The 13,599-nt window shown below is 35.5% G+C and overlaps 1 long non-coding RNA gene across 1 annotated transcript; it reads right to left on the reverse strand.

The window, feature by feature from the left end:
• Window positions 1-384: 384 nt before the first annotated feature.
• On the reverse strand, window positions 385-13,255 carry LOC145689098 (uncharacterized). Its single transcript, XR_014132095.1, has 3 exons — window positions 13,062-13,255; window positions 4,036-4,174; window positions 385-1,174 (listed from the first exon to the last, which is right to left on the reverse strand). It is a non-coding gene; the product is annotated as an uncharacterized LOC145689098 (long non-coding RNA).
• Between the last annotated feature and the right edge of the window lie 344 nt (window positions 13,256-13,599).

The raw sequence follows: 13,599 nt of genomic DNA on the forward strand, positions 1-13,599 counted from the left end.
CGCAACTTGTGAAGTACTTGGGCAACCAGTGTCTATACTACAGAACCCCACTGGTGGTAAGATTTATACATAAATGGGGAAAATAACTTATTTTATATCATGTAAATATTTAATGCGATATACAATCGATTATTTCTTCGAGTTATCGTATATAATAGAGAAATTATCCTTAAAATGATCTAAATTCCACCATCCTACATTACTTATGATTACATAACAAACCGAAAGCCAAATAAAGGAATGAACCTTTAAAAGACAATACATAAAATAAAATCCTGTAGATTTATTGAGAATAATTACAGTAATAATTTATTAAATTTTACATTAAGTATACATTTGTAGTACACAATATATTTAATGTGAATACATAAACAAAAAGTCCATATTAATTTAAGTCTACTAATTGCATACCTCATCAGTGTATCAATTTTAACAAGTTTTATTTAACATAAAAAAAAAAACTTACTTTGTAAGAAAAGTTTGAACAGAGTTGCATCGTACAAACTCTTTCCCACACCCTAGTATTGTAGTTCAGAAGATGACTGTACCAATCACCGAAAACCAAGCAGCAGAATCATGCGTTTACTTACGTCCCCCCTCCCCTCAACACACACAAAATAAATTAAACTATTTCTTGAAAAGTTCTCTGTCACCTTCATCTAAGAATATATTTAACGATACGAAGTAGGTATATTATACATTACTTTAGAATCTGAAGTGTGATTTAACTGCCATAAATTAAGACAGCATAATATGCATGCAAATTAGCTTAAATGAGTACCATACACATCACACGAAGCGAGCTACGCCAATAAAAAAAAATCACAGTCAATAAGAATTAATTAGATCTTCAGTCTATATTTTTAAATTGGTGTTATGTTGACGCTATGAATTTTGGGCTTCCTATACTAAATGTCTCTATGCCAAACTCTCTATATATAAAACGTTTTTCGTCGAATCTGCAAATTGAGCAAGCCGCGCACTAATGATGGGAGGCTGATGATAGTTCATCACATAGGAAGACACTTTGAAATGCTAGGTGAGTCACAACACTTTCTTCCTTTTTCTGGGATTTATCCTTACTTACGATCAAATTTGGTACCGTCTATGTAGTACCTGTGTGCGGCGTACCTTGAAATCATCTCGGTTGATAGCCTCCAAACACAGTGGACTCCTAAAATAAAACAATTGTTGTAAAATTACTATTTGTAGCATATGTGGCAAAATTTAAAAACGAAAGATAGCTCAGAATCAAGGTTAAGTCAAACGAAGCGTTTTATGCGGGTTTTTTTATCTTACCTCAGGCTATTCAAAATACTAAAACATTGTTTCCTATACTTTTGGAAGTTATATACTAAATATCTTAATAACTATCACTCAAATTTGGTACGCTGAATAAAGTTATAGTGTAGATATAGAATTGAAACTATGATCCAAACTTAAAATAAACACCAGAATGATATTACAGAACACAATAAACTAAACTTAGGATGAAAATGGAAACTGTAGATGCGTGAGTATTACTGAGCGAAGGAAGGAAAGTAACTCAGCTGGGTTACGAGTTTGACAGAGTTCATACACAGAAATCGTTCGGTGGTTTATATTTCCTGCTTCGACTTAAAAGATAAAGAAGTTAAGCTCGCTTTAAAAAGAGTTAAAAAGAAAAAATCTTTTAAAAGATTTAATTTATTCTGAATTTTTGTTCAGTATTTGTAAATAAATAATGTAGAAAACCGACACAGAGCTTGCCCGCTGGACTCTGGCGCCCAAATCCCAACTCCGCTATATGCATGCCTGCCATAAAGTAATAGAGATATAAACTTTTTTTAATAGTGCAGATTAAGCCTAGCTTAATATTTACATTTTTTTAACGATACCTACAGTATGGCGCTAAATTCGTCGTACAAAAGCAGAGGAGTGTTTCCTGAGAGTAAAACAAACAAAAAAGTTCCAATAAACTTAGGGCGAAAAGCTCATCGTTCACGTGTTATAGGCTGCCGAAAACATGAAAAAATCAATTCTAAAGGTCCATAGATCCAAAACTATGGGATCCAGACTTCACCCAAAGTCGGGTCAAGACTTCACTTAGGAACTAATATGAAGGGTAAGGGGAAAAAACAAGGAATGTCCATATGTGTCCTTTATCGGGTGCTTTGTCCTATCTGTTGGTGACTCTAGGTACTATTTGACAGTATATGCCATGCATGCGTAAATGTCGAAATCTCCATGTAAAAAGGGGCAAAAGATTTAAGTGCCCTATTCTTTTTTAACGCGGTTTAAAATATAAAAACGCCGTTTTCTCGAAAATGCAGTTTTGTGACATTCCTCCTTTTTTCCCCTTACCCTTCATATGTGCTCTATCCAAAAATACATGTTTTAGAATCCTAAGGTACTCACGCAATAATTTTTATGGATGTAGTTGGAGAGTACTTTATATCATAGGACCGTAGTCAAACTCCCTCTATAAACATTGTTGTGGAAGCACCTCAGGATTCTGAAAAACGCATTTTTGGATAGGGAAGTCTTGACCGGACCAAGGTAGGTCCCAAAGTTTTGGAGCTATGAACCTTTAAAGTTCATTTTTTCATGATTTCAGCAGCCTATAACACACAAACGATGGGGTTTTCGCCCTATGTTTATTGGAACTTTTTTTTTACTCTTAGGAATCACCCCTCTGCTTTTGTACACCGAATTTAGCGCCATACTGTATAAATTAATAAGGTAGAAGGATATGTGGTCCTTCTCACTATGCTCACTTATATATATATATATATATCTTAAAGGCTAGTGATAAATAACACCAGCCCTCTGCTCCTATACCACCCTGTAATACCGGAGCAGGACGTTTGGACGCAAAGCCGTATATTTAAATAGGTTAATCTACTTAAATGGGTTATAATGTACTTCAAAAATAAAAACCGGATGATTACGTACTAAAAGCCTTAAAAATAGGCATTAATATCACTAAAACTCAAAAAATAACTGCACAACCTAAAATTAAGAAGTTTGGAAAGGTTAAATTTGATCCACATTTTCTTTAAAAGGCCATGGCAAACAGTCACTGAAAGTCTCAGTTGCAACAAATGCTTAATTTAGTTCTAATATTTTTTTTTTTTGTATAATGCAGAAAAAAATGGGTCTAATTATTTTGTTCTTAGAATGATATATCCTAATTTCAGGAAAATCGGAGACAATGACCAGCAGAAATTTTTTTCAGCATGAATCTATATTGGGCTAAAATAAAATTTGCTGTAGGCATCCTACAACACCCCAAAGTAAACTTCTGTGAAGTTATCTTTACAATATCTCTAAGTAAAGGATATTCATAACTTCATAGCAATTCATAACACTGCATTACTGCTTATTACTACGTATTTGCAACACAGATAATTGGAAAGGAAACAACAGTGAAATCTAATGTACCTATCGAATAATTTACTTTGTCTTATGTTACAATTACCATGACATTAACATTCCATGACGGAATTATGGGCCAAATCTAGCATTATTCTGCCATGTCAACAGTTTCAAAATTCTGTACGGCGAATTCTTTCATCAGCTTGAATCTATTTTCTTCTTTCAGTTCAGCTGAATTTGAGTTTAACGTCCCGTGAACAGCGAGGCTATACAAAACGTGAACCTACTGATTAACGTGAAATCCGAACCCCGACGTGAGCTCTCGTCGAGTTTTCTTCTTTTCTTGGGCGGATCGTCTCCTCGAAGCATTGCCTCGTGTCCTGCTTCTCTTTTTTCCTTCGAAATGCATCAATAAAGCGCCAAATCAAGCAATGTCGTTTCTTTACGTTCGATATATTATAAAGAACAGAAGTTTGTTTATTTTGGAGTGTCATTGGCTGCCTACAGTACATTTTATTTGACACATTCTTCCTATTTAAATGTATAGTTAGTGCCTATTTCTATGAAAATTTATTAATATTATAGTGTCTCAACTTTCTATCAATACAACAGAGTCTCAACTATATGGTTTAATGGGCATATCGAATAATAATAATAAAACATTCAATAAATACTCACTTCCTGAACTACCCAATACATAGCATAAAGAACACCATTTTCATTCCAAAACCAGCTCATATTCATCTTTTCTGATCTCTCGGAACAGGTCAGTACTTAATAAACATTTCTTATGTTTTGTACCATGTGTTTTAATAATCTATTATAGAAAAAGAAAATGCAAAAAATTAAAATATGTACAGTATTTTACAAATTTTAAGTCACATCTTTATAGTAACTAAAAGTAATGAGAAACGTACATTGTTTTTAACTTAAATTAGATATCTGGTGCCTTCCATTTCAATTGAGGCAAAAATAAATAAATAAATAAATAAATAAAAAATAAAATTGTACCATCACCATCTCAGATATTGTTCAAACTTTTTTTTAATAGGAACTAGACATGTTTTTAAGGGACCCGTTTTTTTTTTGTCGAAAAAAAAAATCCCACCAAGTAATGGGCCATCAAGGACGAGGAGTACAATTCATGAATTGTAGAAAACGTGGAAAATGGTCAAATTCGGAGCCTCACAATTCAGCAATGGAGACATGTAGAGTTATAATTCTTGTTATGGTATGCACATAGGGATATGAATAAACTATATTTTATTATAGTTTGGTTTGCGTATGCGTATCTTTTTGTACATAAATTAACAAATGAACGTAAGTTTATGTGAAAAGTCGAAGTTTATGCTTTCTTTCGAGCACTTCCGGTTCGAATTTTAAATTCCGTTTTCAAGGTTGGCAAGACCTAGTTACCCGCTTCCCCCCCCCCCAAAAAAAAGTATAGCTTCTGTGTGCAACCGTTTTATCGCAAAAAATTCGAGAAATCGTCAAATTTTCAAAAATCGTCATTTTCTCGAAAACATCATAATTTAAAATTCTTAAATTTTGTCAGATGGTTCAACTGTACATGAATAATAAACACCAAATAGCATTCTCGACCAATGCTTCATGAATGAACTACAGCCTTTTTAAGTTAGCGAACTTTCTTTAACTTTGAAGTCACAGTTGGCAACAATGAAAACAATGAAAGTGTAAAAAATTGTTTCCGCAAAGCATCGTGTAAAATTTCAAGATACAAATTCTATTTTACTGCATGTGGACTTCGCTTAAATTGGACTGTTATTCTGCAAAGGGAAGTTCAGAATGATCACTGGAGAAACGAGCAAATGTCCTTCTTTACGGGAGTGATATATTATGAAACAACTGACAGTTTTGCCGTAATAAGCGATGACAAAACACACGATTCGGCTCGTACTCATAGCCATGAATAGGATTCTAAAAATACTCGAAGAAAAGCGATAATATACGTTATAGGAAAAGGTTCGAACACGTGAAAATAAGTGTCAACAATTTAATAAACCGTTTCAGTGATTTCTGATGGTGCTGCATTCCACTTTAAAAATTGCTTTCAGATGTCCAAGATGCAGACAGGTCTGATAAAGCAGTGGCTTTTCAGTGAAACCGGCCGTGGTAAGGGTCTCTGCGACGTATTGGGGAGAGGGGGGATAAGAATGTAGCAACCCGGGAAAATGAAAAACAGATTCACAGTATTAAACCTGCAGAAAAATTCGTGAGTATAGTGCAAGTACCAACTCCGGGTATTACTCTCGTCTTGTTGCTAAAAACCGAATTCGACAATCAAACAAACAAAACAAAACAAAACAAAACAAAACAAAAAAAAAAAAAAAAAAAAATGGGAAAGTGTGCGACCGTAAACTGGTATTTACCGAAGTCATTTTTGGCTTTTATGGCAGTAACGGGTCACCATGGACTAACTTCATGCTTTCCCCAAAATCGAGCTTCTGCAATTCAAAGTGTAGATTTAAGAAATCTGCAAAAATGAACTTTTGTTATATGCATATATGATAACCAGTGATGGATAGCAGAAATATTATCAATAAATCATAAATTACATGAAATTGCAGTGTTCTTTGTGTTTCCAGGTGGCGCGGTAGCTCAGTGGTAGAGCGTTCACCTCCGGTGCTTAGGGTCCTTGGTTCGATCCCAGCTCGCGCCGTGTGGACTTTGTGGTGGACAAACACCGTGCTGGTGGGTTTTTCGGAGTTCTCCCGTTTCCTCCCACTTTCTTCATTCCACCATTTCACTCATTTCTCATAATCACTGTCTCCTTTAGCCTAACCGGCATAAACGTGGGACGTAAAACTCCCAAGATTTCATTTCATTTTTTTTTCCTTTGTTTCCACATGGCCCTTCAACAGGGTACAGGTTTCCAGAAGAGAATAAGAGAAGATAATATAAGTGTTTTGCAGTGGCGTAGGGAAGGGGGGGGCCCGGAGGGGCCGGGCCCCCCCCCAAAGAGGTCCGACAATGTACTTTGGTACTTTGATGTTTGTAATTTTTTATATATTTTTATGTTTATATATTTTTTTGTTTGTAATTTTTCTATATGTACTTATAACAGCACTTGGGCCCCCCCCAAACACACATCCTGGCTACGCTACTGGTGTTTTGTGACTATCGACAACGTGCTACGAGTTGTGAGTGCACCAACACCTATTGGAGCATTTGCCTGGTAACATGCTATTAGCGAAGAAGACACTAAACAAGCAAATAATTACTTCAGAGTGGAAAAAATCAGTGAAACTTTGTTTCGTAATCGTAATTTACACCTCAGGTTACATCGGTTTAAGAAAACGGAGAAGGGGAGGCTCATCTTATTATTTGAGAGAGCCTTTTTGATCAAAATAATAAAAAGGAGCCAGGAGAAACTTTTATTCTTTATTTAATGAATGTGAACCACAAACATCATCAAATTGTTGCACTTTCATTGTTTTCAGTGTTGCCAACGGTGATACTGAACTTAATGAAACTTCGCCAACTTCAAGGGGCTGTAGTTCATTCATGAAGCATTGGCCGACAATGTTATTTGGTGTGTATATTATTCATGTAAAGTTGAACAATTTGACAACATTTCAGGATTTTAAAATAGGGTGATTTCGAGAAAGGTGATTTTTGAAAATTTGACGGTTTCTCGAATTTTTTGCGACAAAACGGTTGCACACACAAGCAATACATTTTTTTTCGAGAAGCGGGTAACTAGGTCTTACCAACCGTAAAATAGAATTTTAAAATTCGAACCGGAAGTGCTCGAAAGAAAGCATAAACTTACGTTCGTTTGTTAATTTATGTACCAAAAGATACGCATGCACAAACCAAACTATAATAAAATATATTTTATTTATATCCCTATGTACACTCATGTCCAAAATGATTGTCGCATATCTATAACTGTCTTCCTGTATGAATATAATTTGATAATGATTTTGCATGGTACTATTGATTCTGATACTACATGTATAATCGGGAAATGTATACTCGTAGTAAATTTCAGAAGAAAATAATTACAAACACGAAAATTAGAATGAGTAAAACAAAATGTTGCTAAATGGCCAAGAAAGTTTTATTTTCGTTTTATTGTTCTTATTTACTGCTCTTTTGACATGAAATTTGCCACATACGTCGTCTTTCCCGATTATACACATACTACATTATAAGAAATACCGGACGAATTCGTTATCAAATTATATTCCTACAACAACATATTTATAGACATGCGACAATAATTTTTGTCATGAGTATACATACCACAACAAGAATTATAACTATCTGTCTCCATAGCTGAATGGTGAGGCTACGAAGTTTACCATTTTCCACGTCCTCTAAAATTCGTAAATTGTACTTCCCGTTTTGATGGCCCATTACTTGGCGGGAAAATCTTTTCCGACAACAAAAAATAGGGGTCATTTAAAAAACATGTCTAGTTGCTATTATGTAAAGTAATGATGCAGAACTACAGGAGTGAATTAAAGCTGTATTAGATGTAAGGCATAGTTGTATGGGATATAAAATTTTTACACTACCCTCGGTTACGTTCATATCCACCGTCGCTGACATGCCCGCTCCATACGGAAGCACACCAAGCTCATCCTCCTACGCCCTTGTGCTCACTCTGTTAATAATATTCGTGCTTTTCAGTGGCTATCTAGCACTGGTTGGTTCGTATTTTTCGCACTGTCGTTCTATTGTTGCTTTTTTTCATGGTAATCTTTACTTTCAATTTTCAATACATATATATTTGCGCCTGATTTATATAAGAGTTGTACTTCTGCACTTTTGATGCACAGAGTTAAGTTGTTCTAAAGGAGAACATACTTTCGGGAAGAAGAAGAAGAGGTTACAAATACAAAACATACCTAAAATATAAAAACTTACTCTTTTCTTTATCATAGCACTATCGTATTCTAGATTCCTCACCCAACTAAATGAGGATTTCACTTAAGAAGTATCAATAACACTAAAACTGTATTCTGTAACCATCGCCGCCCGCTGCAGGGAGCACTTGCTTTAACAATGGATTTTCCTAATTAGTATTAAAATATGCTAAATTTTTTTATTCACACACAACAGTTAGTGAAGTTAGCAGTGAGTTGTAATAATTGTTTTTTTACATTAAATATTATGTGGTTCTAGGTATTTGTATCCGTGACTTTGCTTATATGTCGGTCCTTTTGCCCACTCCCCCCTGTAAAAAAATCCTGTGGGAGTTACTATGTCTACATTTCCTTTTAAAATTCGCTTATATACTACATATACATCTATATAGCAACTAATTTTAAATAAAGATGAATATATTTATGATTACGCCAACCACACGATTAAATTAATCGAGAGCCGTAATTAGTAGACACTACTTTAATTGGTTAGTGCATCGCATACACGACAATGACAACTAGCATATCTGAGGATGTTTCATACTGTGACCAGAAAAATTTACTTCGAAATATCCCATACTGCAGCTAATTTAATATTATATAAGAATTTCGATACTCGAAAAGAAAGATCAATTGAGACGTGTTAATTTATCCTGAATAACTGAAATGAAATGAAATCTTTGAGTTTTACGTCCCACGGTTATGCCGGTTAGGCTAAAGGAGACGGTGATGATGAGTAATGAATGAAATGGTGGAATGAAGAAAGTGGGAGGAAACGGGAGAACCCCGAGAAAACCCACGCACACGGTGTTTGCCTGAATAACTGAGTCCTGCAACCAAGGAAGAGGGGTTAAAATAACTAATTGTCTATAACAGCCCAAGTACCGGCAATAATTAAGTGCAATGAGCAATTACAAAGACGAGACGGCTATTTTTACCGCAAAACTGTACAGCTGTTCTTCCTTTTGCTTAATGTAACCAAGTAAGTTGGTTAACACCTTTTGACAATTTTCTTGGTAACTAAAGGTCAGAAGGTATAGCGTCGCTGACTTCCCGCACTTGGACCTGCTCGTCACTGGGGATGTGGTAAGAGGATCGCAAATCACCAGCCACCATTCACTGCGCTCAGCGAGCCACGTGTAACCAAGCTGGCAACTCCCCATAAACGTCACTACAAGTTTTCACGGGAAAGCAACGACGTTATACCTGCCGTACTATAGTAATCCAGGAAAAGGCAATGTGTAGTTTCACTGAGTACTGCTCGGTTAGTATTCGGCTACACGACTTCTAGCGTAGTTTTAACCGAAATTCGACTACCAGCAGCTAAGTTATCATTTAATTCTTACTCTGCACACGAAAAGAAAGAAAAAAAAAGTTCATATGGACCCGTGGTCAAACGTCTATAGTTACAGGCTGCCGAAAACGTAGGAAAAGGAAATTTAGAGGTCCAGACTTCCACTACTGTGAGACCGATCCCAGCCGAGTCAACACATCACTTAAGAACTAGTACGTGCCCTAATCCAAATATCCATATTTCAGAATCTTGCGGCACTTACACATTAATTTTTATAGAGCCAGTTGAGGAATACTCAGAAAAGTTGAAGTGCTCATAAACTGTCCATTGATACGCAAGCACCGCAGAATTCTGAAACATGGGTATTTGAATAGGGCACATACTAGTTCTTAAGTGATGTCTTCCTTGACTGCGCTCAGTCCCACACTGAAGCTATAGATTTTTAAAGTTTATTTTCTTATGTCTTCGACAGTCTATAGCTTCGAAAGTATGGACTTTTGACCACAGGTCCATATGAACTATTTCTTTGCTCTGATGTGACAATTCACCTCTGTAGGTTTGATGCTTTAAATTTTCTTACATCCTATATATATACCAGGGTTGGCTGGTTTAAACCAGCTGTTTTTTTTTCTTCAAAAAAACCAACTGGTTTAAACCAAAAAACGAGAAATGTTCGTAAAAGTGTAAGTGTTTGTAAAATCTTGATGAACAGACATTTGTGGGTTATCACGTTTCACTCCCATATATTATTCGTGTTATATTCAGACCTAAATTCCCCATTCATCACTCAAAAAGATTATACTACAAAAGCAACTTTTTTTTCTTAAGCTTATAAATGTTTGTGATTTTCTTGTAGTTGTTATTATTGTTATGTAATTGCAATCAAAGAAAAATACTAAATATTGTTTCGTTTCAATGTTTACTATTGATAAAATACTTCGAAATGCCGTACTTTGTGTGTGGGGGGGAGGGGTCATACAGACCCCACGAGAGGCATTTAGTGACATGAGAAGTATTTTTGGTATGTATTTATGTATAAATGAGTCTGAGCCAAAGTGGACTCAAATAATTCGTATCTTTATTCCCTTTTCTTATTGATATGCAGATAAAGTCGGTGTATTTCTTTAATTTGGACCAATAAAAGTCGTTGTTAACTAACTTGAACTAGATTAGTTCTTCTGTACTCCGTAGTAGTGTGAAATTGTCCATATGTAATTCTGTATAATAGTTTCACTTGTGCAGCTGTATATCTTTTTGCTCTTCTGAAATTACTCTTGACAATTATATCAAGAAGCATGTAAAGATCAGTTCAACGTATTTTTATGAGGATTCCTTCGTGAGTGAGTCGGCAGACGTATCGCATTTGTGGCCAATTAGTCCTGGTTCCGAGTTCAAATGGAGGACAGTTTCTCTAGGATGTAACTCGAGAAACGGTTTTTATTCCGCATGTGACCCCTTCCAGCATAACCCGGTTGTTGCATAATAACATCAAGATGAAACAAACTTATTTCTGCCCATATATGATATGAATATATAGAGCAAATTATTTAAACCAAACAAACCTGGTTTAAACCAAAAAAGAATTTTTTTTTCAATAAAAACCATGGTTTTTGCCAACCCTGATATATACTAATATAAAGAAACTTGGAGAAAGTTATATTGTCTACTGTAACGGTTAGTGACATAACAAAGAAGGCAGCAATCTTCTACAACACAGGCCCGTCTTCCAATTTAGCAGTAATAAAAACAGAAAACAACGTTCTCTGCGGAACACTAACCCGTCTCCACTCGCTAACGCTCACTCGGCATTATTATGTGAATTAAATATAAAACTTTGGTAAAGAAAGAAAGCAATTATTACGCTTTTAGGCAAAAAGTAGGCGACGACCAACTTCGGAATAAATACCTGTTAGTGTGCTATTCCACTATCATCGTTTATGCGCGTAACCCCCATCGCTGACGCGCCTGCTCCCTATGGGCGCACCCTTATCACTCGGGTTTTCGTGCTGCACTCCTGCCCTGACTCAGTTAGATAGCACTCGCGCTTTTCAGTGGCCACCTAGCACAAACTAGGGCTTAAGTTTAGAGTTGCCTATCCAGTCTGTAGGTGCCCTTGGACTTTGCAACATACAAAAAACAGTGCTTAAAGTATTAAAAATTATTACATTTCACTTAACTTTAGTACTCCGTTGGCTTTACAAAAATTTAAAAGGTTTTCTTCATTATTTTTGAGCATCCATTACACCTGTTCGCCATATTTTACAACTACCATGCTGCTGAAACCTTCCGCGAATGCTTCCGCATCCGGCAAATAGTACTAACTTCCACATATCTTTTCTCGTATTAAACATAACTCTCATGCCGAACTTAAATTCCTAAACATCAAATAAAAACTTCAAATTATCATTTCTTACCTCATTTCTCCTGTAAATTTTCCTGATTTTTATAAAAAGCGGAGGGGTAACTCCGGTTTGTGATTTATGCACGGGTTAATTTACAACGCCCGCTCCAGCAGATACTCTCACTCAGAAAGTAGAAATTACACATTAATAATTTTATGAAAATGAATCAAAACTTACCTACCCTTAAGCTAACCCCTACCCTACTTATTTATATCTTACTCTACTTTACCTTACCCTACTCTACTATATTTTTTTTCAAAGAGCCCTACTTATCGATGCGCAGTTGGGGCGTGTCTTGTAGTAAAGTTTACCCTTATGCACTCTAGTTTTTATGTCGTACGTCCATACCGTCGTTATACTGACCTCTCCGTATGTCAATCTGCAAGTAGTAACTAACCCCTGCGGGGCTTCTAACCCGTTCCTACTACTACTTAAACTATCGATCCGTATAGTAAATCTCCACGCAGGTCAAGTTCAGACATACCACGCGAAATAATTGTTGAAAAATTATGGTTCTTTTACTAATTTATTGTCCGAAAGAGTTTCGGTAAGGGTTCTGCTCTTGGGAGTACGTAGGAGTTGAGTGATTGCAACGAAAGGCTGATATTTTGTATCTCCCCCAATCTTGCACATATAAGATTTACAGTTTGTTAGTTACTTTAGAAAATATAGCTGAGCTAGGGACAGCTAGCGAAGAGAGTTACAAGCACCCAGAGCCCTTGTACTTCTACTTTTATCACAATTTAGACAAAAAACAAAGTACTCGGTTCTGAAACCATGAAACGAGTTGGGGGAGATGCTAAATGCCATCCCCAAATTTTTCTGTACATTTTACAATCTGTAGACCCGTATAGTAAAACTACATCTTGACCTGTACGTTAAGTTTTCATTTAATAATCCATTTATTTATTTGTTAAACACTTTATTGTAAGTTTTTACATTTACTATATCAGCGAAAAGAAGTTATTTTTACTCCTTGAATTTTATTCATCTTAAAAATAAAAACATCTAACATTAAAATACGTTAGATAACATAATTATTAATATTACTACTATTTAATAATGTAATTTTTAATTCCATCTGGTATGGTGTTCCAGAGCACGAATACCCACCTCAAGCTTCTCATTGGAATTGCTTTCTGCAATGACAGGCAAAAAGTATATTGCAATAAAGATTAACATTACTTTGCGTTGCATTGTTCATGTTAACATTTACTAATTTATGTATTTATTAGACTTTGCCAGCAATTCTTCATACACGTCAACATAACATAAACAACCATCGTAACAGTTAGAATGGTCCACCAATATCTAAAACTCATTTGTTTTCAAAACTCGCAGGTTCAAATCAGCGTTGCCAGACTGACAGCTCGGTATTATTCCAAAACCTGATCGAAATTATGCTAGATTCGGTCAAATTATGCTAGTTCCTCATAATTACTATTTCAGGAGTTTTAAAAGAAAAAAGAACGAAGTTGAAATACGGTAACGCAGGGCCTAAAATTGAGTGGAGTACTCCACACTTTGTGGAACTGAAGGAAAGGAGTGTGGAACTATAATTTTTAAAGTGTGGAGTGGTATTAATGTGAGTACCTTACTTTTCTCGGATTATGTATTTAAATGCGTTTAGTGTGTCAAACTAAGTCTTACT

Source organism: Thermobia domestica, chromosome 7 (assembly GCF_964235325.1).
Source record: "Thermobia domestica chromosome 7, izTheDome1.hap1.1, whole genome shotgun sequence".
NCBI lineage: Eukaryota > Metazoa > Arthropoda > Insecta > Zygentoma > Lepismatidae > Thermobia > Thermobia domestica.